The sequence below is a fragment of the Myotis nattereri genome (genome assembly GCF_964212035.1).
Source record: "Myotis nattereri genome assembly, chromosome: X".
NCBI lineage: Eukaryota > Metazoa > Chordata > Mammalia > Chiroptera > Vespertilionidae > Myotis > Myotis nattereri.
This window is the reverse complement of record NC_138078.1, coordinates 55,824,641-55,850,822: the sequence shown is the minus strand read 5'-3', so window position 1 is coordinate 55,850,822 and position 26,182 is coordinate 55,824,641. Positions and strand designations below refer to the sequence as shown.

At 41.3% G+C, this 26,182-nt stretch overlaps 1 protein-coding gene across 1 annotated transcript in view; it reads right to left on the bottom strand.

Annotated features, from left to right (window-relative positions):
- PBDC1 (polysaccharide biosynthesis domain containing 1) overlaps window positions 1–26,182 on the bottom strand; it is a 418,787-nt gene that overhangs the window by 171,352 nt on the left and 221,253 nt on the right. The window lies entirely within an intron of this gene.

Genomic DNA, 26,182 nt, shown 5'->3' with positions numbered 1-26,182 from the left:
ATTCACTTTAGGACTTGCAGTTTCTTCATCCATCCTTTTGTTTGGAGTCTTATTTCTTATCTCCACCAGTGTACAATATATTCTTAGTAAGTTTGGCTATCTTGAGGCAACAGACACTACTCAAAGGGTCCAGGCCTCTATATATACTCTCTAGGTCAATGAGGAGCCACTCACTTCAGCTCTGGTTGGCCAAAATCAGTGGTTGCCATGGTGTGGCTTGACATCAAAAAGCCTCAGCTTGATCATCAAGGAGGGACAGGGGTGACAGAGGATGCAGAAGTCTCAGACGCTCTGTTTATAGAAAAGATCTTTCCTCTAACCTCCTGAAATTTTTCTCAAACTTACCTCTCTCTCTCTCTCTCATTTCCTCTAGTTCCATTATAGTCCAGCATATGGCAGGTAGGTGGTGTTTCCTCTAAGCCACATCCCAAACTCCACCGTCATTTCAGTTGTCCATTCCACTATGTTCAGATGTTACCATTTTCTAGTATTTTGAGAGTAATTTTAATGGATGTTTTATTTTAGTATAGTTCCAGATTTACAGAAAAATTGTGAATAAAATACCCATGTACACCATAAACAATTTCCCTTATTACTAATATCTTACTTGGGTATGGGGTAAATGTAACCTGAAGTGAATCATCAGTGAAATAGAGTGAAACCTCACTTCTCTAGTATATCCAATATCCAACAACGCTATTCTAGACCAAGTTGTTAAAGGAAAAACTGTACCATTGTGGCATAGAAGTTCCCATCTTCAGCGGACAATCCTGTCAATAGTTTAACAATATTCAATACTCTACCATGTAAAAAGGAAATCAAGTTCACTATTATACACTACCAGCACTAAGTCCGTACGCTGTTCCTCATGACTGCGACTACCACCATCTATCCCACCCCCCCCCCAATCCAAACCGAAATTAAACATCAGCTTCTTTACTTCCTTTCCATTTTGAGAAAGTGTTGAGGATAAAATCCCCCTTCTGTCTTCTCCTTGTCCTTATTCTAGTTGTCTGGCTCAGTATGGATTGCCTTGTCTGGTGCCCTAATTAAATAATTCTACATTACTCCCTTCTCACATTGCTGCCCCCTCCTTAGGTGCCTCCCCATCATCTGAAAACAAGCAAAAATACAAACACATTTCCATTATACCCTTGCTGGTATTTTTTCAGAGAGAACTTTAATGTTTTCAACTTCTCATAATGCCCATTTCTGAAGCATTTTATATAGAGGGAAACACATTATTAAGTGGGTTTCTCTGGGAGACCCTGGATATCACCTGTGGTAGATGAATACTCCAGCACGTCTTCTTCTGCGTTTGTTGGCTTGCTTACTGGAGGTTTTCCCCATCCAATAGTAAAATACAATTATCTGATTCTTTCAGTCGTTCTCCCTCTTGTCTTCATTCTACTTAAGGTCCAAATTTACCATCATCACTACATTGGTTATGTTTCTTGGAAACAAGTTCAACATAGAAAACATTGGTTTTGGCTTAGAAATTCGAAAAATTATGAGGAAACGGGCTTGTAATTGAATGACAATGGATTGAATGAGGAATTGTCTGTGGCCAAAAAGCACAAGGCCAGAATCTTGCGTGAGGAATTACTGGGGAAGGGGCAGCATTTAAATAAGGTATTCTGACCTTATCCACTTCTTCGTCATGCAGTTGAGAAACTAACTTCTACTTCACTTTAGGACTTGCAGTTTCTTCGCCATCCCTGTGTTTGGAGTCTTATTCCTTATCTCCACTAGTCTACAATATCTTCTTAGTACGTTTGGCTATCTTGAAGCAACAAATACTACTCATAGGGTCCTGGCCTCTACATAAACTCTCTAGGTAAATGAGGAGCCTCTCACTTCAGTTCAGGTTGCCCAAAATCAGTGGTTGCCATGGTGTGGCTTGACATCACAAAGCCTCAGCTTGACCATCCAGGAGGGGCGGGGGTGTGAGAGGGTGCAGATGTCTCAGATGCTCTGGTTATAGAACAAAGACCTTCCTCTTAACTACTAAAATTTTTCCCAAACTGACTTCTCTCTCTCATTTCCTCTAGTTCCATTATAGTCCAGCATATGGCAGGGAGGTGGTGTTTCCTCTAAGCCACTTGCCATACCCCCTGCCATTTCTGTGGTCCATTCCACTAAGTTCAGATATTACCGTTTCCTAGGATTTTGAGTGTTTTTTTAATGGATGTTTTATTTTAGAATCGTTCCATGTTTACAGAAAAATTGTGAAGATAATACCCATGTACACCATAACCAATTTCCCTTATTACCAATATATAACTTGGGTATGGGGCAAATGTAACATGAAGTGAATCATCACTGAAATAGAGTGAAAACTCACTTCTCTAGTATCTTTAATACCCGACAACGCTGTTCTTGACCAAGTTGTTATAGGAAAAACTGTACCAGTTGTGGCATAAAAGTTCCCATCTTGAGCTGACAATCCTGTCAATAGTTTAACAATATTCAGTAGTCTACCATGTAAAAAGGAAATCAAATTCATTATTATACACTGCCATCACTAACACTACACCCTGTTCCTCATGACTGCGACCACCACCATCCATCCCACCTGCCTAATCCAAACCTAAATTAAACATCAGCTTCGTTTCTTCCTTTAAAGAATGAGTAATTGTCAGGAAAAAAATCCCCCTTAAGTCTTCTCCTTGTCCTTATTCTAGGTGTCTGGCTCAGTATGGAAAGTCTTGTCTGGTGCCCCAATTAAGGAATTCTACATTAGTCTCTTCTCACATGCCTGCCCATACTTAGATCCCTCCACAGAATCTGGAAACGTGCAAAAGTACAAACACATTTTCTTTATACACTTGCTGGTATTTATTCAGGTGATCATTTATGTTTTAATCTTCTCATAATTCCTATTTCAAAGCCTCAGCTTGACCATTGAGAAGGGGCGGGGTGGCAGAGGATGCAGAAATCTCACACGCTCTGCGTATAGAAAAGAGACCTTCCTCTTACCTCCTAAACTTATTCCCAAACTGACATCTCTCTCTCTCTCATATCCTCTAGTTACATTATACTCCATCATATGGCAGGGAGGGGGTGTTTCCTCTAAGCCACTTCCCATACTCCCTCATCATTTCAGTGGTCCATTCCACTATTATCAGATATTAACATTTCCTAGGAATTTGAGTGTTGTTTTAATGGATGTTTTATTTTAGAATTGTTCCAGATTTACAGAAAAATTTTGAAGATAATATCCAAGTACACCATACCAAATTTCCCTTATTACTAATATCTTAATTGGGTATGGGGCAAATGTAACATGAAGTGAATCATCAGTGAAACAGAGTAAAACCTCACTACTCTAGTATCTCCAATATCCAGCATTGCTCTTCTAGAGCAAGTTGTTAAAAAAAAAACTGTACCAGTTGTGACGTAAAAGTTCCCATCTTGAGCTGACAATCCTGTAAATACTTTAACAATATTCAATAGACGGCCATGTAAAAAGGAAATCATATTCATTACTATACACTGCCAGCACGAACACAACACCCTGCTCCTCAAGACTTCGACCACCACCATCCATTCCACCCCCCCAATTCAAACCTAAATTAAACATCAGCTTCTTTTCTTCCTTGCTTGCTGAAGGTTGTTGTCTTGCTTACTGTAGGTTTTCCCCTTCCATTAGTAAAATACAATTATCTGATTCTTTCTGTCTTTCTCACTCTTATCTTCATTCAGCTTAAAGTCCTAAGTTACCATCAGCACTATCTAGTTTATGTAGTTTGGAAACAAGTTAAGCATAGAAAGACATTGGTTTTGGGAAGAAATTGGAAAATGATTCAAGAAATGTGCTTGTAATTGAATGACAATGGATTGAACGAGGAAGCGTCTGTGGCCAAAAAGCACAAGGCCAGAATCATGGGTGAGGAATTACTGGGGAATGGGCAGCATTGAATAAGGTAATCTGACCTTATCCACGTCTTCTTCAACCATTTGCGAAACTGACTTTAAATTCACTTTAGGACTTGCAGTTATTTCATCCATCCTTGTTTTTGGAGTTTTATTCCTTATCTCTACTAGTCTACACCGTCCTCATATTAAGTTTCGCTATTTTGAGGCAACAGACACTACTCAAAGGGTCCTGGCCTATATATATACTCTGTAGGTTAATGAGGAGCCACTCACTTCAGCTCTGGTTTCCCAAAATCTGTGGTTGCCATGGTGTGGCTTGACATCACAAAGCCTCAGCTTGACCATCCAGGAGGGGGAGGGGTGGCAGAGGATGAAGAAATCTCAGACACTCTGATTATAGAACAGAGACCTTCCTCTTAACTCCGAAAATTTCTCACAAACTGTCCTCTCTCTCTCTCTCATTTCCCCTATTTCCATTACAGTCCAGCATATGGCAGGGAGGTGGTGTTTCCTCTAAGACAATTCCCATACTCCCCTGTCATTTCAGTGGTCCATTCCACTATGTACTGTTGCTACCATTTCCTAGGATTTTGAGTGTTGTTTTAATGGTTGTTTTATTTTAGAATAGTTCAGGATTTACAGAAAAATTGTGAAGATAATAACCATGTACACCATACCCAATTTCCCTTATTACTAATATCTTACTTATGTATGGGGCAAATGTAACATGAAGTGAATCATCAGGGAAACAATTAGAGTGAAACCTCACTTCTCAAGTTGTTAAAGGAAAAACTGTACAAGTTGTGGCATAAAACTTCAGATCTTGAGCTGACCATCCTTTCAATAGTTTGACATTATTCAGTAGTGTGCCATGTAAAAAGGAAATCAAATTCTTTATTATACACTGCCAGCACTAACACAACACCCTTTTCCTCATGACTGCGACCACCACCATACATCCCACCTCCTCGCCCCAATACAAACATAAGTTCACTTTTGGACTTCCAGTTTCTTCATCCATCCATGTGTTTGGAGTCTTAATCCTTATCTCTACCAGTCTATACTATCGTCTTATTGAGTTTCGCTATCTTGAGGCAACGGACACTACTCAAAGGGTCCTGCCCTCTATATGTACTCTTTAGGTTAATGAGGAGCCACTCACTTCACCTCTGGTTGCCCAAAATCAGTGGTTGCCATGGTGTGGCTTGACATCACAAAGCCTCAGCTTGACCATCAAGGTGGGGCTGGGATGGCAGAGGATGCAGAAAACTCAGACACTATGGTTATAGAACAGAGACCTTCCTCTTAACTCCTAAAATTTTTCACAAACTGTCTTCTCTCTCTCTCTCATATCCTCTAGTTCCATTACAGTCCAGCATATGGCAGGGAGGTGGTGTTTCCTCTAAGACAATTCCCATACTCCCCTGTCATTTCAGTGGTCCATTCCACTATGTTCAGTTGCTACCATTTCCTAGGATTTTGAGTGTTGTTTTAATGGATGTTTTATTTTAGAACAGTTCCAGATTTACAGAAAAATTGTGAAGATAATGACCATGTACACCATGCCCAATTTCCCTTATTACTAATATCTTACTTATGTATGGGGCAAATATAACATGAAGTGAATCATCAGTGAAACAGAGTGAAACCTCACTTCTCAAGTTGTTAAAGGAAAAACTGTACCAGTTGTGGCATAAAACTTTAGATCTTGAGCTGACCATCCTTTCAATAGTTTGACATTATTCAGTAGTGTGCCATGTAAAAAGGAAATCAAATTCTTTATTATACACTGCCAGCACTAACACAACACCCTTTTCCTCATGACTGCGACCACCACCATACATCCCACCTCCTCGCCCCAATACAAACATAAGTTCACTTTTGGACTTCCAGTTTCTTCATCCATCCATGTGTTTGGAGTCTTAATCCTTATCTCTACCAGTCTATACTATCGTCTTATTGAGTTTCGCTATCTTGAGGAAACGGACACTACTCAAAGGGTCCTGCCCTCTATATGTACTCTTTAGGTTAATGAGGAGCCACTCACTTCACCTCTGGTTGCCCAAAATCAGTGGTTGCCATGGTGTGGCTTGACATCACAAAGACTCAGCTTGACCATCAAGGTGGGGCTGGGATGGCAGAGGATGCAGAAAACTCAGACACTATGGTTATAGAACAGAGACCTTCCTCTTAACTCCTAAAATTTTTCACAAACTGTCTTCTCTCTCTCTCTCATATCCTCTAGTTCCATTACAGTCCAGCATATGGCAGGGAGGTGGTGTTTCCTCTAAGACAATTCCCATACTCCCCTGTCATTTCAGTGGTCCATTCCACTATGTTCAGTTGCTACCATTTCCTAGGATTTTGAGTGTTGTTTTAATGGATGTTTTATTTTAGAACAGTTCCAGATTTACAGAAAAATTGTAAAGATAATAACCATGTACACCATGCCCAATTTCCCTTATTACTAATATCTTACTTATGTATGGGGCAAATATAACATGAAGTGAATCATCAGTGAAACAGTTAGAGTGAAACCTCACTTCTCTAGTATCTCCAATACCCAGCAATGCTGTTCTAGACCAAGTTGTTAAAGGAAAAACTGAACCAGTTGTGGCATAAATCTTCAGATGTTGAGCTGACCATCCTTTCACTAGTTTAACAATATTCAATAGTCTACCATGTAAAAAGGAAATCAAATTCATTACTATACACTGCCACCAGTAACACAACACCCTGTTCCTCATGACTGCGACCACCACCATCCAGCCCACCCCCCCAATCCAAACATAAATTAAACATCAACTGCTTTTTTCTTTGCCAGTATGAGAAAATGTTGAGAAAAAAATCCCCAATCATACTTCTCCTTGTCTTTATGGTAAGTGTCGGGGTTAGTATGGAATGGCTTGTCCGGTGCCCCAACTAAAGAAATCTACATTACTCCCTTCTCAAATGCCTGCCCAATCCATAGATCCCTCCCCATCAGTGAAACAGAGTCAAACCTCATTTCTCTAGTATCTTCAATATCCAACAATACTGTTCTAAACCAGGATGTTAAAGGCAAAACTGTACCAGTTGTGGCATAAAACTTCACATCTTGAGGTGACCATCCTTTCAATTATTTAACAATATTCAATAGTCTGCCATAAAAAAGGAAATCAAATTCTTTATTATACACTTCCAGCACTAACACAACACTCTGTCCCTCATGACTGCGACCACCACCATCCATCCACCCCGCCCCCCCCCAATACAAACATAAATTCACTTTTGGAATCGCAGTTTCTTCATCCATCCTTGTGTTTAGAGTCTTATTCCTTATCTCTACTAGTCTCCACTATCGCCTTATTAAGTTTCGCTATCTTGAGGCTACAGACACTACTGAAAGGCCCTGGCCTCTATATATACTCTTTAGGTTAATGAGGAGCCACTCACTTCAGCTCTGGTTGCCCAAAATCAGTGGTTGCCATGGTGTGGCTTGACATCACAAAGCCTCAGCTTGACCATCCAGGAGGGTGGGGGTGGCAGAGGATGCAGAAATCTCACACACTCTGGTTTTAGAACAGAGACCTTCCTCTAAACTCTTAAAATTTTTCACAAACTGTTCTCTCTCTCTCTCTCTCTCTCTCTCTCTCTCTCTCTCTCTCTCTCTCTCTTCCTCTAGTTCCATTATAATCCAGCATATGGCAGGCAGGTGGTTTATCCTCTACGACAATTCCCATACTCCCCAGTCATTTCAGTGGTCCATTCCACTATGTTCAGTTGCTACCATTTCCTAGGATTTTGAGTGTTGTATTAATGGATGTTAATACCACAACACCCTGTTCCTCATGACTGCGACCACCACTATCCAGCCCACCCGGCCAATCCAAACCTAAATTAAACATCAGCTTCTATTTTCCTTGCCAAGATGAGAAAATTTGAGAAAAAAATCCCCATTCAGACTTCTCCTTGTCCTTATGCTAAGTGTCTGGCTCAGTATGGAATGGCTTGTCCGGTGCCCCAACTAAAGAAATCTACATTACTCCCTTCTCACCTGCCTGCCCCCTCCGTAGATCCCTACCGATCAGTGAAAGAGAATCAAACCTCATTTCTCTAGTATCTCCAATATCCAACAATGATATTCTAGACCAGGATGTTAAACGAAAAACTGTACCAGTTGTAGCATAAAACTTCACATCTTGAGCCGACCATCCTTTCAAGAGTTTAACAACATCTAATAGTCTGCCATGTAAGAAGGAAATCAAATTCTTTTTTTTTATTTTTTAAAACTCCACTTTATTGCAGTATGATTGACATATAAAGAGCTGTACATATTTAATGCGTATAACTTGATGAGTTTGGGAATAAGTATGCACCTTTGAAACTAACAACACCATCTAGGCTATAAATATATGTATCACCTTGTAAAGCTTCCTCCCACCCTTTCATCCTTTTATTGTTTGTTTGTTTGTTTGTTTGTGGTAGGAGCACAACATAGGATCTAACCATTTAGAAAATTTTAGGCATGAAGTACATGTATTGTTAGCTCAAGGCACTTTACCATACAATATATCTCCACAACTTACATATTTTGCATAACAGAAGTGTTGTGCCCTTTGTTTTGACCATCACCTTCCCATTTGCCCCTCCTCCCACCACTCTACTATCTGCTTCTAGTTTATTTTATATTTCATGTATAAGTGATATCATGCAGTATTTGTCATTCTGTATCTGTCTTATTTCACTCAGCATAATGTCTGTGTTCCAGATACATTTGTGTTGTCACAAATGGCAATATTTCCTTTTTTTGTTTAAAGATGAATAATATTCTATGTACGTATATACTACATATTTTATCCACTTATCTCTCTATGGACATTAAAGTTATTCCCATATGTTGGCTATTATTTATTTTTTTTCCTTTTTTTATTGCTTAAAGTATTACAAAGGGTATTACATATGTGTCCATTTTATCCCCCCGCCATAGACAGTCCCCCTGCCCCCCCTAACCCCCAGTGACTTATGTCCATTGGTTATGCTTATATGCATGCATACAAGTCCTTTAGTTGATCTCTTACCCCCCTACCTCCTACCCCCCAACCCTCCCCGGCCTTCCCGCTGCAGTTTGACAATCTGTTTGAGGCAGCTCTGCCTCTGTATCTATTATTGTTCAAAAGTTTATAATGGTCTCTATTATCCATGAATGAGTGAGATCATGTGGTATTTTTCCTTCATTGACTGGCTTATTTCACTTAGCATAATGCTCTCCAGTTCCATCCATGCTGTTGCAAATGGTAAGAGTTCCTTCCTTTTTAGAGCAACATAGTATTCCATCGTGTAGATGTACCACAGTTTTCTAATCCATTCATCTACTGATGGACACTTAGGCTGTTTCCAGATCTTAGCTATGGTGAATTGTGCTGCTATGAACATAGGAGTGCATATATCTTTTCTGATTGGTGTTTCTGGTTTCTTGGGATATATTCCTAGAAGTGGGATCACAGGGTCAAATGGGAGTTCCATTTTCAGTTTTTTAAGGAAACGCCATACTGTCTTCCATAGTGGCTGCACCAGTCTGCATTCCCACCAGCAGTGCACAAGTGTTCCTTTTTCTCCACATCCTCTCCAGCACTTGTCGTTTGTTGATTTGTTGATGATAGCCAGTCTGACAGGTGTGAGATGGTACCTCATTGTTGTTTTGATTTGCATCTCTCGGATGATTAGTGACTTTGAGCATGTTTTCATATGTCTCTTGGCTTTCTGAATGTCCTCTTTTGAAAGGTGTCTATTTAGGTCCTTTGCCCATTTTTTGATTGGATTGTTTATCTTCCTTTTGTTAAGTTGTATGAGTTCCCTATAGATTTTGGAGATTAGGCCCTTATCAGATATGACATTGGCAAATATGTTTTCCCACACAGTGGGTTTTCTCGTTGTTTTGTTGATGGTTTCTTTTGCTGTGCAGAAGCTTTTTATTTTGATGTAGTCCCATTTGTTCATTTTCTCTTTAGTTTCAAGTGCCCTAGGAGAGCTGTATCAGTGAAGAAATTGCTTCGGCATATGTCTGAGATTTTGTTGCCTTTGGATTCTTCTAGAATTTTTATGGTTTCCTGTCGTACATTTAAGTCCTTTATCCATTTTGACTTTATTTTTGTGTATGGTGTAAGTTGGTGGTCTAGTTTCATTTTCTTGCATATATCTGTCCAATTTTCCCAACACCATTTATTGAAGAGACTATCTTGGCTCCATTGTATGTTCTTGCCTCCTTTGTCAAATATTAATTGAGCATATTGGTTCGGGCCGATTTCTGGGCTCTCTATCCTATTCCATTGATCTATATGCCTATTCTTGTGCCAGTACCAGGCAGTTTTGAGAACAGTGGCTTTGTAATACAACTTGATATCTGGTATTGAGATCCCACCTACTTTGTTCTTTTTCAGGATTGCTGCAGCTATTCGGGCTCTCTTTTTATTCCAGATGAATTTTTGGAGAGTTCATTCTAGATCTCTGAAGTATGCCGTTGGTATTTTAATGGGAAGTGCATTGAATTTATAGATTGCTCTGGGTAGTATGGACATTTTAATGATGTTGATTCTACCAATCCATGAACACAGTATGTTCTTCCATCTGTTTATGTCTTCCTCTATATCTTTTTTCAACGTCCTGTAGTTTTCTGAGTAGAGGTCTTTTACCTCTTTAGTTAAGATTATTCCTAGGTAGCTTAGTTTTTTTGGTGCGATAGTAAACGGGATTGTTTTTATAATCTCTCTTTCTGAAAGTTCACTATTGGTGTATAGAAATGCCTCAGATTTCTTGGGGTTAATTTTGTATCCTGCTACATTGCCAAATTCATGTATTAAGTCTAGTAGCTTTTTGATGGAGTCTCTAGGGTTTTGTATGTATAATATCATGTCGTCTGCAAATAAGGACAGTTTTACTTCCTCTTTTCCAATTTGGATGCCTTTTATTTCTTCTTCTTGCCGAATTGCAATGGCTAACACTTCCAGTACTATGTTGAACAGGAGTGGTGAGAGGGGGCATCCCTGTCTTGTTCCTGTTCTTAGGGGAAATGGTGTAAGTTTTTTTCCATTGAGTATGATGTTGGCTGTGGGCCTGTCATATATGGCTTTTATTATGTTGAGGTATGATCCTTCTACTCCCACCTTACTGAGAGTTTTTATCAAAAATGGGTGTTGAATTTTGTCAAATGCTTTTTCTGCATCAATTGATATGACCATGTGGTTTTTTTCTTTCAATTTGTTTATGTGATGTATCACGTTTATTGATTTGCGGAAGTTAGAAAATAAGCCTTGTTTTGATTAGTTCTTTTGTTCAGGAGGAGCCAACCCGGGCCCTCCCTGCAACATGAATGATAAAATGTATGTTAAGAAATTTTAAAATTGCTCAAACCTCGCTGCATTGGGTCTAGTTCTGCGTGTGCAAGAAGGGACCGAGTAAAGTTTAGTAGCAGGCCAGAAGAAGCTGGCAAGGCCATCCAAACCACCCAGCCGCTATTGGCCAGAACCGCCTGAGGCAGACCTCCTCGGACTGGCAAGAGCTGACTCTGACTAGGACAGACTGGGCTTTTTCCAACTGGGCCCCCATGAGCCGATGGTCAAAATGAAGATCGGGGGCCAGACTGTGAACTTTCACCATTATTGGAGCTATCGGTACGGTACCACAGCTGCAGACTGCTCTGCCGCCCCAGATTACGTCAGTTAGGCGGCCATCAGGAGTTCATTAATTCCTATATTTACCAGTTGACCTGGTCCCTCTAATGGACAGAGAACTTTTAGCTAAAATGGAAGCAGAAACCACTTTTGCCCCAGATGGCTCAGCACAGCCTTGCCTAGGTGAAGAGACCTCTCCAATTATCCTGTCCTTAGCAGTGCTGAGAGAGAAAGGATGGAGACTTTATACCCCCCAGACAAAGGCCCCCTCATCTGTTCCCAGGCCCCCATCAGGGGACTTGGGCAGTGTTCCTGTTATCTGCCAAAATTCCCAAGACTGTACAAGTACTTGTTCACTGAAAAGGTGTAAATGTGGATGTTTATTTGAAGTTTATATGTCTACTTAGGTATAAATATTTGTAGATAAATAGAACCCCCGCTTAATTTTCTGGTGTATTCTGGAGCAGCCTATTCAGTCTTGACAGAGCCAATGGGACCAGTAACATCTAAGAAGACACCAGTTCTAAGAGCCACCGGACAAACTTCCTTTTTCCTTGTACATCAAAGAAGACTGTGGACATCAGAAAGAACATGGTAACTCATTCGTTTCTAGTTATGCCAGAATGCCTGTACCCCTTACTTGGACGTGATCTCTTACAGAAATGACAAGCCACCCATATGCTTGTTCGAGATACCCTGCCAGTGCCACCTCAGACTCTGTACATCCTTTCCAGCCTGGGGACTCGGTGTGGGTAAAGAAGTTCACGACCCCAGGACTCACCCCAACTTGAAAAGGACTATACCTGCAGAAAATTGTAAAATAGGCTCAGATGATGCCTGCATCTTCATAGGCATGGCTTCAGAAAGACATGGACAATTTTACCTTATATAAAAAGGTCAAAGAGTGGACTGTAGTCACCTCCCTAAAATGTTTGTATAGCCCTGCCATATCTTATGTTTAGTAGCGAAGGATTTAGCTGTCTGAAGCGGCCATGGTGCCAATATTATGTTTCATTGTATTAATATGTTGTATTAACCTTCAATTCTCTTACAGGTTTCAATGTAGCTGTCGCTGTGGACCGGTGATGGTCTACAGTCCTTGGTAGTCTTTGGGAATAACTGGCAAGTGTCCAGTCTTCCACACTGAGGGATATTGTTATAGGTATGTGTTAGCTGTCCTGGAAGTGGACTATATGGGATGAACCCCAAAAGTAAAAGTGTCTGGCTTCCAAGAGGGCAGATACCCAACTGGAAAAAGAAGAATACCCATCAGGTTTTGGTCTCTACTGAGAAACAGCTAACAGTTGGCAGCCTGTGTACCGTCTTGCAAGCCTGCATGACCATGCCCATGTAAGGGGTGGTACAAACCTCGGCTGTAGAGGGCTGGGAAAGGCCTATTTAGAATGGAAGGTCTGAGGCATAGTTATGCATTTTTAAAGGACTGACAAGAAAAATCACAAGATCTTAGAGCAGATCAGTATGTTTTTCTCCTTATATAATTCCTCTGAAATCTGTCAATGCTTAATAAGTCATGGCAATACAATTCTTTGCATGAAATCAATAAGACCGCTTTTCAGTAGTGATTTTATTAACCGGAAACTTTGACTGGAGTATCATGTTTTAAAGAAACCTGTCTGAGCTCTGAAGACTTGAAGCCAATAAGAGTGCCACGGAGAATGTCTGGTATCCTGCTTGGGAGCCCTGAAGATGGCTGGTGCTGGAGCGTGAGGCCCATGCCCTACCATCACTGGCAGTTGGTAAGAGAAGAAGGGGATCAATAGCGACGCCTCTTCATCCATACGGAACCCCCACACACTCTGGGCTGCAACGAGTAGGAGGGCTACTGAGATGGGCCTTAAAGCCTAGAGCATGGGCTCAAATGTAGTTGCTACAGATGAGGGATTCACCTAACCGAGCAGATACTGCAGGCAGGCCTGATGGCAGCTGGATGACTTGGCTTCCTGGCCCTACAGGGCAAATTCAGATTAAATCATGAAATTCCAGCAAAGGTAGTCAGTTACCATTCTTGTTGTTTTTATACAAACATCAGGCCAAATTGAATACAGTAGATAAATTAATATTGATTTGGCTTTTTGATAGCCATAGAGGAATTTTTAAGAAGAAAACCTCTATTTCGATGGAGGTTATAAAAACTGAAATGATTTCATTCCCTTCTATAAAATCATTTGTTATGGTTATTCTCTGCCGGGTCACAAGCCCAGCTTCTTCTGTGCCCAGGACAGCAGGGAGCCTGACTGGGAGGTGACCTCTGAATAGACACACCCGATGCGGGTCACCCTCAAGGAGACAGCGGAACTCGGCGGACCCCTTGTAATCTTCCTGCTGCTGTTGACTTACGGACATTGCATTAATAACAGACTAGTCCAATTTGTCAAAAAGTGTATAAAAGTAGTTCAGTTGATAGTTCAGTCTGTCTCATGAATGAGCCAAAGGTTCCAAGACAAGGGGGGAATGAAAGGACAGAACAGGACTGATAGCTGTGTCCTTATCCCCTCTTCCAAGAAAACGCCGCAGAATGTACCAGTTGCTCAGCATGCCCTTATCTCAGCCAATGGGAAAGCAGTGGAAACTTGCACAAGCCCAAGAGTATGCAAGCCACCCCCCTGTCTTTGTGTAACCAGACCCTAGCTGCACCCTGCCTTTGCGTCACTAGCCCCCGGCCCTCACTCAACCAACCGGAATCAGCCAAATCAGTGGTCAGAGTGTGTCCCCACCCCCCGACCATAAGCCTTATAAATACTTTGTTCCTTTGGTATTGGGGGCTCTCTATTGCATTGAGTAATGGAGGCAGGCAGGGGACCAAGTACCGGGCTTGAATAAAAGACTCTATGTTTTGCATCGGACTCAGCTCCCTAGTGGGCTGTCTTGGGGGATCTTGAAATCTGGGCATAACATATGTAGTTTGGAAACAAGTTAAACACAAAAAGACATTGGTTTTGGGGAAGAATTTGGAGAATGTTTTGGAAATGGGCTTGTAATTGAATGACAATGGATTGAAAAAGGAAGTTTGTGTGGCCAAAAACACAAGGCCAGAATCTTGGGTGAGGAATTAAGGGGGAAGGGGGAGCATTTGAATAAGGTATTCTGACCTTATCCACTTCTTCATCATCCAGTTGAGAAACTGACTTCTAATTCACTTTAGGACTTGCAGTTTCTTCATCCATCCTTGTGTTTGGAGTCTTCTTCTTATCTCCACTAGTCTACAATATCTTCTTAGTAAGTTTGGCTATCTTGAGGCAAGAGACACTACTCAAAAGGTCCTGGCCTCTATGTATACTCTGTAGGTCAATGAGGAGCCACTCAATACAGCTCTCAATGCTCAATTTAAGTGGTTGCCATGGTGTGGCTTGACATCACAAAGCCTCAGCTTGACCATCCATGAGGGGTGGGATTGGCAGAGGATGCTGAAATCTCAGATGCTCTGGTTTTAGAGAAGAGATTTTCCTCTTGCCACCTAAAATTTTTTTCAAACTGATCTCTCTCTCTCTCTCTCTCTCTCTCTCTCTCTCTCTCTCTCCTCTCTCTCTCTCTTCCTCTAGTTTCATTATAGTCCAGCATATGGCAGCGAGAGGGTGTTTCCTCTAAGCCACTACCCATACTCCCCCGTCATTTCAGTGGTCCATTCCACTATGTTCAGATGTTATTATTTCTTAGTATTTTGAGTGTTGTTTTAATGGATGATTTATTTTTGAATAGTTCCATATTAACAGAAAAATTGTGAAGATAATACCCATGTACACCATACCCAATTTTCCTTATTACTAATATCTTACTTGGTTATGGGGCAAATGTAACATGAAGTGAACCGTCAGTGAAACAGAGTGAAACCTCACCTCTCTAGTATCTCCAATATCCAGCAATGCTGTTCTAGACCAAGTTGTTAAAGGAAAACTGTACCAGTTGTGGCATAAAACTTCACATCTTGAGCTGACAATCCTGTCAATAGTTTAACAATATTCAATAGTGTACCATGTAAAAAGGAAATCAAATTCATTATTATACACTGCAAGCACTAACACAACACCCTGTTCCTCATGACTGCGACCACCACCATCCATCCCACCGCCCCAATCAAAAATTATATTAAAAATCAGCTTCTTTTCTTCCTTGCCAGTATGAGAAAATGTTGAGGAAAAAATCCCCTTTCAGTCTTCTCCTTGTCCTTATTTTAGGTGTCTGGCTCAGTATGGAATGGCTTGTCTGGTGCCCCAATTAAAGAATACTACATTACTCCCTTCTCACATGCCTTCCCCTCCTTAAATTCCTCCCCAACATCTGAAAACTCAAAAAAATACAAACACATTTCATTTATACCCTTGCTGGTATTTATTCAAGGAGACCATTAATTTTTTCATCTTCTCATAATGCCCATTTCTGAAGTATTTTTTATAAAGGGATACACATTAATGTTTTAATCTCATAATGCCCATTTCAAAGTCACAGCATGACCATTCAGGAGGGACGGGTGTGACAGAGGATGCAGAAATCTCAGACGCTCTGGTTATAGAAAAGTGACCTTCCTCTTAACTCCTAAAATTATTCCCAAACTGACATCTCTCTCTCTCTCTCATATCCTCTAGTTACATTATAGTCCAGCATATGGCAGGGAGGTGGTGTTTCCTCTAAGCCACTTCCCATACTCCCCTGTCATCTCCCCCAATTCAAACCTAAGTTAAACATCAGCTTCATTTTTTCCTTGCTTACTGGCGGTTGTTGTCTTGCTTACTGGAGGTTTTCTGCTTCCTGTAGTAAAATACAATTATCTGATTCTTTCTGTCTTTCTCCCTCTTGTCTTCATTCAGCTTAAAGTCCAACGTTACCATCGGCACTATCTTGGTTATGTAGTTAGGAAACAAGTTAAACACAGAAAGACATTGGTTTGGGGGAAGAAATTGGAAAATGATTAGGAAATGTGCTTATAATTGAATGACAATGGATTGAATAAGGAAGTGTCTGTGGCCAAAAAGCACAAGGACAGAATCTTGGGTGAGGAATTACTGGGGAAGGGGCAGCTTTGAATAAGGTATTCTGACCTTATCCACTTCTTCGTCATCCAGTTGAGAAACTGACTTCTAACTCACTTTAGGACTTGCAGTTTCTTCATCGATCCTTGGGATTGGAGACTTATTCCTCATCTCCACTATCTACAATATCTTCTTTGTAAGTTTGGTTATCTTGAGGCAACAGACACTACTCAAAGGGTCCAGCCCTCTATATAAACTCTGTAGGTCAATGAGAAGCCACTCACTTCAGGCCTGGTTGGCTAAAATCAGTGGTTGCCATGGTGTGGCTTGACATCACAACGCCTAAGCTTGACCATCCAGGAGGGTCAGGGGTGGCAGAGGATGCAGAATTCTCAGACACTCAGCTTATTGAAAAGAGACCTTCCTCTTACCTCCTAAATTTTTCCAAACTGATCTCTCTCTCTCTCTTTCTCTCTCTCTCTCTCTCTCTCTCTCTCTCTCTCTCTCTCTCTCTCTTCCTCCAGTTCCACTATAATCCAGAATATGGCAGGGAGGTGGTGTTTCCTCTAAGCCACTTCCCAAACTCCACCGTCATTTCAGTGGTCCTTTCCACTATTATCAGATATTACCTTTTCCTAGGATTTTGAGTGTTGTTTTAATGGATGTTTTATTTTAGAATAGTTCCAGATTTACAGAAAAATTGTGAAGATAATATCCAGGTAAAACATATCCAATTTCCCTTATTACTAATATCTTACTTGGGTATGGGGCAAATGTACCATGAAGTGAATCATCAGTGAAACATTTAGAGTGAAACCTCACTTCTCTAGTATCTCTAATACCCAACAACGCTGTTCTAGACCAAGTTATTATACGAAAAACTACCAGTTGTAGCATAAAAGTTCCCACCTTGAGCTGACAATCCTGTCCATAGTTTAACAGTTTTCAATAGTCTACCATGTAAAAAGGAAATCAAATTCATTATTATACACCGCCAGCACTAACAGAGCACCCTGTTCCTCATGACTGCGACCACCACCATCCATCCCACCCACCCCCCCAATCCAAACCTAAATTAAACATCAGCTCCTTTTTTCCTTGCCAGTATGAGAAAGTGTTGAGAATAAAATCCCCATTCAGACTTCTCCTTGTCCTTATTCTAAGTGTCTGGCTCAGTATGGAATGGCTTGTCTGGTGCCCCAATTAAAGAAATCTACATTACTCCTTTCTCACATGCCTGCCCCCTCCTTAGATCCCTCCCCATCAGTGAAACAGAGTTAAACCTCACTTGTCTAGTATCTCCAATATCCAACAATGCTGTTCTAGACCATGATGTCAAAGGAAAAACTGTACTAGTTGTGGCATAAAACTTCAGATCTTTAGCTGACCATCCTTTCAATAGTTTAACAATATTCAATAGTGTGGATGAAAGGGGCCACGTGCTGACCTGACAAGCTCAGGAGAGGCCTGCATTGCAGCTTTGCCACAAAGGATGGTCTGAAATTAAATTTTAATTAAAAGCAGTTATGGTGGGCAGTTACGTCCTAAGCTGATATCTTCACTGATAAGGTCAACCTTTACCGCAACTGAGCGTATCTGTATTTTTGCATCTATGATAACATGTCCTTGGGATGTCTGGGTAACTTGTGACTTCCCTTTTTATGGAGCCCCTGGAGCACAGCCAGGTATGCTGGGCCCAGGACAGATACCACAGATTCCTTCATCATCATGTTAATTGTTCCTGCACCCACCTAAATATGTGTCCATCATTTTACTTTTTGTCCTATCACAGAGGTTTCCCCGCTTCGCTTAATCCCACCTCCTTAAATCTGTCACCAATGAATTTCATGTATAAATAAGGATGTAACCCTGCCATTCTCCGAAGCACTATCTCAGTTCATTGAGGTTCTTCTTCCCGGCATATGTTGACAGTTTGGCTCAAATAAACTCACAAAAATTCTTTACAGGTTTCAATGGTTTTTTTTTAGGTTAACAAGCTTGATCTTTAACTATGATTTGACATAACTTCCTTTGTTTTAAACTCTAGTAAAACTTCCTGGAATTATACTGTATATAATAAATGTGCTGCACAGGCTGTGGGTCACTGTCTCTCCATCAGAGGACAGCTGCCCCACCCAGTCCCAGCTTTCCCTACTGTTTCTGCATCTGTCTCTTTCATTTTCCCAATCCCCTGTCGCCCCTACTCAGGACTCGTGTCCACTCTCTAGCCATGCTGGTCGCAGTCCAAAAGAAAAATATTTAATACATATGAGGCAAACTCAGATTAATATTTCAGTATTTTGTCATTTCAAAATACCTATATATTTAATAATTTTTATTATTTAATTCAGTAAACTCCAAAGTTTTAAGTTGCCAAAGACTTTGGAACACTAAGTTTCTCGCTGATGAAAGGAGGGGGAAGCAGGAAAGCAAGCCTCCAGGTCATTCCACTTGAATGTAAAACTGCCACATTTTTCCTCAAAGATAACATCTAAGGGTTGCTGCCTTGGGAAATAAGACCAGCACCCTCCTCCATCAATATACCTATACTTATCACTGAAAAAGCTCTACCACAAATCGCTCATTTTAGTTACATCTATTTATCCATGTTTCAACAATTTTGAGATTCTAAAGCCAATTATTATCATCCAAGGCATTTTCTTTGGCAAATTCTTTAACAGAGATAACTGTTGACTTTCAGTGGCCTTTGACTTTCAGTGGCTTTAAGGTTAACCTTGGAATGTGGTCTATTATTATTCAAAAACTACCCTTTATTATGGAAACACTAATCTTGTTGCCTAAACCCAACCTGTATATTTTCCTTGGGTCATTTTTGCCATCTTTTTAAAAAAACAGTCTTGGGTTTATTCTATAGCAGTGATGGCGAACCTATGACATGCATGTCAGAGGTGACACACGAACTCATTTTTTTGGTTGATTTTTCTTTGTTAAATAGCATTTACATATATAAAATAAATATCAAAAATATACATCTTTGTTTTACTATGGTTGCAAATATAAAAAAATTTCTAGCCTTTTCCACTTAGAAAACTACTGGCGGGAGAACCAAGATGGTGGCATAGGTTAACCCCGGAGTTTGCTGCCTCGAACAAAAGACGGAACGGACATCACCCAGAACCACAGGAATGCTGGCTGAGTGGAAGTCCTACAACTAGGAAGAAAAAAAACGCATACCGAGACTCAGAGGAGGCGCAATGCTGAAGTCAAATACTAAGGTGCAGAGAGCATGCAGAGCCGGCTGGTGGCTGAGGGCGCGGTTGGCGTTTTCAATCGGGAGGGAGTCGCAGACTCTGAGCTCCAGATCCCGGTGAGTCTTTAGGGACCTAGACTCAAACTGGAGGAGCGGGACTGTCTGGCTTCGGTAGGAACTCGAAGGCAGCTTTCTCTGCGAGGTTTGCATCAGTTGCTGGGGCTCAGAGAGGCAGAGCCCATGGGGACGGGACTGAGAGCAGCCATAACTGTTCCCTCCGGCCCACCCTGTTGATCCCGTGCGACCTGCCCCGCCCAAGCCCTGCACAGAGGCATTTGCCAGATAGCCTCAGGCAAAGGCGAGATTAGCACCTCCCTAGAGGACAGAAGTTCTCTCACTGCAGACACAGCTGATTCTCACAGCCAGTTGGCCTGGAGGTCAAATCCCCGCCAGTATTACCTAAAACAATCTAGGCTTAACTACAACAAGACTGCGCATAAAGACCACTAGGGGTTGCACCAAGAAAGCATAAAAAATGCGGAGACAAAGAAACAGGATGCAGATGTCAGAAATGGAAGATATAGAGCTCAAAACCACACTTCTAACGTCTTTCAATAATTTTCTAAAAACTGCCGATAAATGTGGTGAGATCCTCAAGAAATCTAATGAGACCCTCAACGTTGTGATAAAGAACCAACTAGAAATTAAGCATACACTGACTGAAATAAAGAATATTATACAGACACCCAACAGCAGACCAGAGGAGCGCAAGAATCAAGTCAAAGAATTGAAATGTGAAGAAGCAAAAATCACCCAACCGGAAAAGCAAAATGAAAAAAGAATCCAAAAATACGAAGATAGTGTAAGGAGCCTCTGGGACAGCTTCAAGCGTACCAACATCAGAATTATAGGGGTTGCCAGAAGATGAGAGAGAACAAGATATTGAAAACCTATTTGAAGAAATAATGACAGAAAACTTCCCCCACCTGGTGAAAGAAATAGACTTACAAGTCCAGGAAGTGCAGAGAACCCCAAACAAAAGGAATCCAAAGAGGACCACACCAAGACACATCATAATTAAAATGCCAAGAGCAAAAGATAAAGAGAGAATCTTAAGAGCAGCAAGAGAAAGAAACTCAGTTACCTACAAGGGAATACCCATACGACTGTCAGCTGATTTCTCAACAGAAACTTTGCAGGCCAGAAGGGAGTGGCAAGAAATATTCAAAGTGATGAATGCCAAGAACCTACAATCAAGATTACTTTATCCAGCAAAGCTATCATTCAGAATTGAAGGTCAGATAAAGAGCTTCACAGATAAGGAAAAGCTAAAGGAGTTCATCACCACCAAACCAGGATTATATGAAATGCTGAAAGGTATCCTTTAAGAAGAGGAAGAGGAAGAAAAAGGTAAAGATACAAATTATGAACAACAAATATGCATCTATCAACAAGTGAATCTAAGAATCAAGTGAATAAATAATCTGATGAACAGAATGAACTGGTGATTATAATAGAATCAGGGACATAGAAAGGGAATGGACTGACTATTCTTGGGGGGGGGAGGGGTGTGGGGGATGCAGGAAGAGACTGGACAAAAATCGTGCACCTATGGATGAAGACAGTGGGTGGGGAGTGAGGGCGGAGGGTTGGGCAGGAACTGGGAGGAGGGGAGTTATGGGGGGGAAAAAGAGGAACAAATGTAATAATCTGAACAATAAAGATTTAATTATAAAAAATAAAAAATTTCTGTATGTGACACGGCACCAGAGTTAAGTTAGGGTTTTTCAAAATGCTGACATGCTGAGCTCAAAAGGTTCACCATCACTGTTCTCTAGCATCCGTAAAGAGATTGAGCTCAGCCCAAGGCCCATCCAAGATCAGACGGAGCGTGCTTTTGTCTTAAGCCAGCTTTTTTCCCTTCAAGAGTACAGAAATCCAAGATGTCTCCCTTGAATTCTGGCAAATTTTAAATTATGGACCAGGAAATAAAAACATGGTGAAAATGAGACTTAATAGCACTCTCAAGAGTGGGCATCCATTTTACAGGATCACCAAAAGACTTCATGGGCCACTTGTACTGCTCATATTCTTTCTCCCCACCCTGACATCCTGTTTGCTCTGGAGAAATTCAGTAAATGGCCTGGCCTCCTAGGTTTGTTTTCTTATTAAATTAAATTAAAGGCATGCTTAATAGACTAGCAATAATCTATTAGACAACAAAGACAGATAAAACTACAATAATCAACAGACAATGACCTATAACACATATACAAATCTTAATAAATCAAAGTTCTTTTCATGAATTTTTTCCTATTCCACTCTCCATAGCATTCACTAGCCTTTAAATATATTTTAGCTAAAATCTGCCTATCCCAAGACATCATATGGTAATTTTCAAACAAAGCATTAAAGAGTCCCCCAGCAAGGGGGTGATTCAAGATGGCTGCCGACAGAACAGCAGGCTGCAAAATAGTGTGTGAGTGAGAGAACGAAAGGAGAGTATGTGGATGAGTGGGGAGTGTCTATATTTGTGAATGAGGTACAGCTATATTCAAAGGAATTGTTGGGGACTGCCTAATGGGTCTCCCCTGGCCAGGCAGCCTACACTGCTGCTGAAATCTCTCCTGGAGTGGCTGGCTCTGCCACAGAGACCGAACCATCTTGAAGGGGAGAGTGGCGGTGATCTGTAGCCCAGCCTTACCTTCAACTGGGGAGACCTCGAATTACTCCCGGGATCCTACAACCACAACTCCAAGGGACAAGCTACATCAGCTCTGAACCCAGGAACACTAAGACTCTAGCCTCTCTGACTGTGGGTGCCTAGAAAGTCTGTCCAGGAGGTGACAAAGCAACATGGATGATCACTGCACCTTCCCACAAAGCAGACAGAAGGAACAGCTGAATCAATTACATCAATTACATCCACCTGGAATTGGTGAATTAAACAGCAATCTGTGGACAAAAAGGTCAGATATCGCTTAGGGAAAGGTGAGATCTGGAATCCAGGCTGGAGAAAGAAATGCACGTGAAACACTTGCAGCGGGCAATAGAGTTTCAGAGGAAGACTGTGCCCCACGAAATCCGAAGCTGTTGAGGTCAGTGTAGCCCTCAAATGTGGAAGGGGGTCCACGGGGCTGCTGGCAGAAAGGGCCTATAAAAATTAACCCTCAGCAGGGCTGGGCCCAAAAAGGCAGCCTGAAGTTCTACCAGTATACTGGCTGTGGAGTGCCAAGGGGAAAAGATGCAAGTCTGCACACACCCTGTGGCTTTTTATTCTTCTTTTTCTTTTTAAATCCTTGGTTTTGATTGCTAAGTCCAGTACATAGGATCTACCAATTAAAAAACACTCACTGAAAAAAACAAATAATAAAAAATAAAAAACACTCACCGACACTGCAGGGGAAAGCTGTTTTTGTGGAACCTGGGGTTCAGAGTGGGGAGAGATGAGCAGAAAACCAGCTCTAGGGCAGTCTATCCCCCAAACCCAGAATTGAGTGCTGCAGGGAAAGTAATCTAAACACTAGGTAGGAGAGGGGCCTTTTAGCACCAGATATCAATACAGAAACACAGCCACTTGAGGGTTTTATCAGAAATTGACTCTTTTGTAAATACAACTAGAGGTATGGTGAGAAACAAAGAGACCCCAACTGCTTGAAAACAGGGTTGTGGCTTATGACACACAGGAGCAGTGGAGTGCAGGGTACTTCAATACTGTGCTGTCTACCTGACAGGAAACAGGCCTGCCAAGCAGAACAGTAGAGGATGTGAACAACCTTCACTACTTCACATTTTTATTTTTTATCTTTTACTTGAGAAACTAATTTTTTTTCAGGATTTAAACTGTTTTATTCAAAAAACGACAACCAATTCAGCCTCAATTGTAAATATAAACAGTATTCTCATCATTTAAAGGCTTTATACACAAATTCTGAGCTCTATTAACAGGAATTCTTTTTTATTTTTTTTATTTTATTGCTTAAAGTATTACAAAGGGTATTACATATGTGTCCTTTTCTTTTCCCCGCCCTTGACAATCCCCTGGCCTCCCCTACCCCCCAGTGTCTTATATCCATTGGTTATGCTTATATGCATGTATACAAGTCCTTCGGTTGAACTCTTACCCCTTCCCTCCTGCCCCCCAACCCTCCCCAGCCTTCCCGCTGCAGTTTGACAATCTGTTTGAAGCAGCTCTGCCTCTGTATCTATTATTGTTCATAAGTTTATAATGGTCTTTATTATCCATGAATGAGTGAGATCATGTGGTATTTTTCCTTCATTGACTGGCTTATTTCACTTAGCATAATGCTGAGAAACTAATTTTTTTAATTAAATCTATATTGCTCAGATTATTTCAGTTGTTCCTCTTTTTTTCCCCCATAGCTCCCCTCACCCCGGTTCCCACCCCACCCTCCGCCCTCAGCCACCCCCCACTGTCCTCATCCATAGGTGCATGATTTTTGTCCAGTCTCTTCCTGCATCCCCCACACCCCTTTCCCCCCAATAGTCAGTCCACTCCCTTTCTATGCCCTTTATTCTATTATAATCACCACTTTATTCTATTCATCAGATTATTTATTCACTTGAATTTTAGATTCATTTGATAGATGTGTATTTGTTGTTCATAATCTGTATCTTTACCTTTTTCTTCCTCTTCCTCTTCTTAAAGGATACCTTTCAGCATTTCATATAATCCTGGTTTGGTGGTGATGAACTCCTTTAGCTTTTCCTTATCTGTGAAGCTCTTTATCTGACCTTCAATTCTGAATGATAGCTTTGCTGGATAAAGTAATCTTGGTTGTAGGTTCTTGGCATTCATCACTTTGAATATTTCTTGCCACTCCCTTCTGGCCTGCAAAGTTTCTGTTGAGAAATCAGCTGACAGTCGTATGGGTATTCCCTTGTAGGTAACTGGGTTTCTTTCTCTTGCTGCTTTTAAGATTCTCTCTTTATCTTTTGCTCTTGGCATTTTAATTATGATGTGTCTTGGTGTGGTCCTCTTTGGATTCCTTTTGTTTGGGGTTCTCTGCGCTTCCTGGACTTGTAAGTCTATTTCTTTCACCAGGTAGGGGAAGTTTTCTGTCATTATTTCTTCAAATAGGTTTTCAATATCTTGCTCTCTCTCTTCCTCTGGCACCCTTATAATTCGGATGTTGGTATACTTGAAGCTGTCCCAGAGGCTCCTTACACTATCTTCGTATTTTTGGATTCTTTTTTCATTTTGCTTTTCCGGTTGGGTGTTTTTGCTTCTTTGTATTTCAAATCTTTGACTTGATTCTTGCGATCCTCTAGCCTGCTGTTGGAACTCTGCATAATATCCTTTATTTCAGTCAGTGTATGCTTAATTTCTAGATGGTCCTTTTTCATAACCTAGAGGTTCTCACTGGATTTCTTGAGGGTCTCACTACATTTATCAGCGGTCTCACCAGACATTTTGAGGGTCTTACTAAATTTATCAGCGGTTTCTAGAAAGTTCTTGAAAAGCCTTAAAAGTGTGGTTTTGAACTCTATATCCAGTAGTTTGCTTTCCTCCATTTCTGTCATTTTGTCCTGTTTCTTTGTCTCCGCATTTTTTATGCTTCCCTGTGTTGATAGAGTGGCTTTGTGTGCTAGGTGTCCTATAGGGCCCAGTGGCTCAGCCTCTGCAATTACCTGAGGTGGACACTCTTGGTGCACCCCTTTGTGGGCTTTGTGCACAGTCTCGTTGTAGTTAAGCCTTGATTGTTGTAGTGCTACAGGGTAGGGGACGGAGCCATGGAAGGGTTACAGAATGTTACATAATGTGCTGAGGGGAGGAAATGAGACATGAGAAATTGAATTTACTCGAAGGGAGGGGGATGTATGAGGGAGGATTGTGTTCAAGGATTGTGTCAGGGTAACCGTGGAAGAAGGATTGTGTCAGGGTAACAGTAGAAGAAAAATTGTTAGATTGTCTTAGAAAAACAATGTGTTATGATATGCGCCAGCCAGGTGTGACTCTGTTTACCCCCCTTTTTGTGCTTGTGAACTCTTTATGAACTTTTAATGGAATGCTTTGTAGTTGATTTTTTTTTTACACTGTTCTGCTATAAAGGATCATACTGCACCCTTGGTCTCTGCCACATGCTGCAAACCTTCCTAGAGGGGGAAGGTGTGGGCTGTGGTCAGCTGGCCAGCTTAATAAAAGGCTCTTAAATTTAAATTCTGAGTCAGTGGTCTATCTCATTGAGCCAACCCATAACATTTGGAGGCCTGCAGCGAGATACCCGGCAAGGAGGAGAGGGACCCCTTGTTTAGGGCTAGAGGCTCTCCCCTGGCAGGGAGGAGAGGGACCCCCTTTTCAAGGCAGGAGGCTCTCCCCCGGCAGGGGTGAGAGAGACCCCTTTTTTAGGGCAGGAGGCTCTCCCCCGGCAGGGGTGAGAGGGACCCCCTATTCAAGGCAGGAGGCTCTCCTCCACTTGTCGCCGGGCACTCAGCGA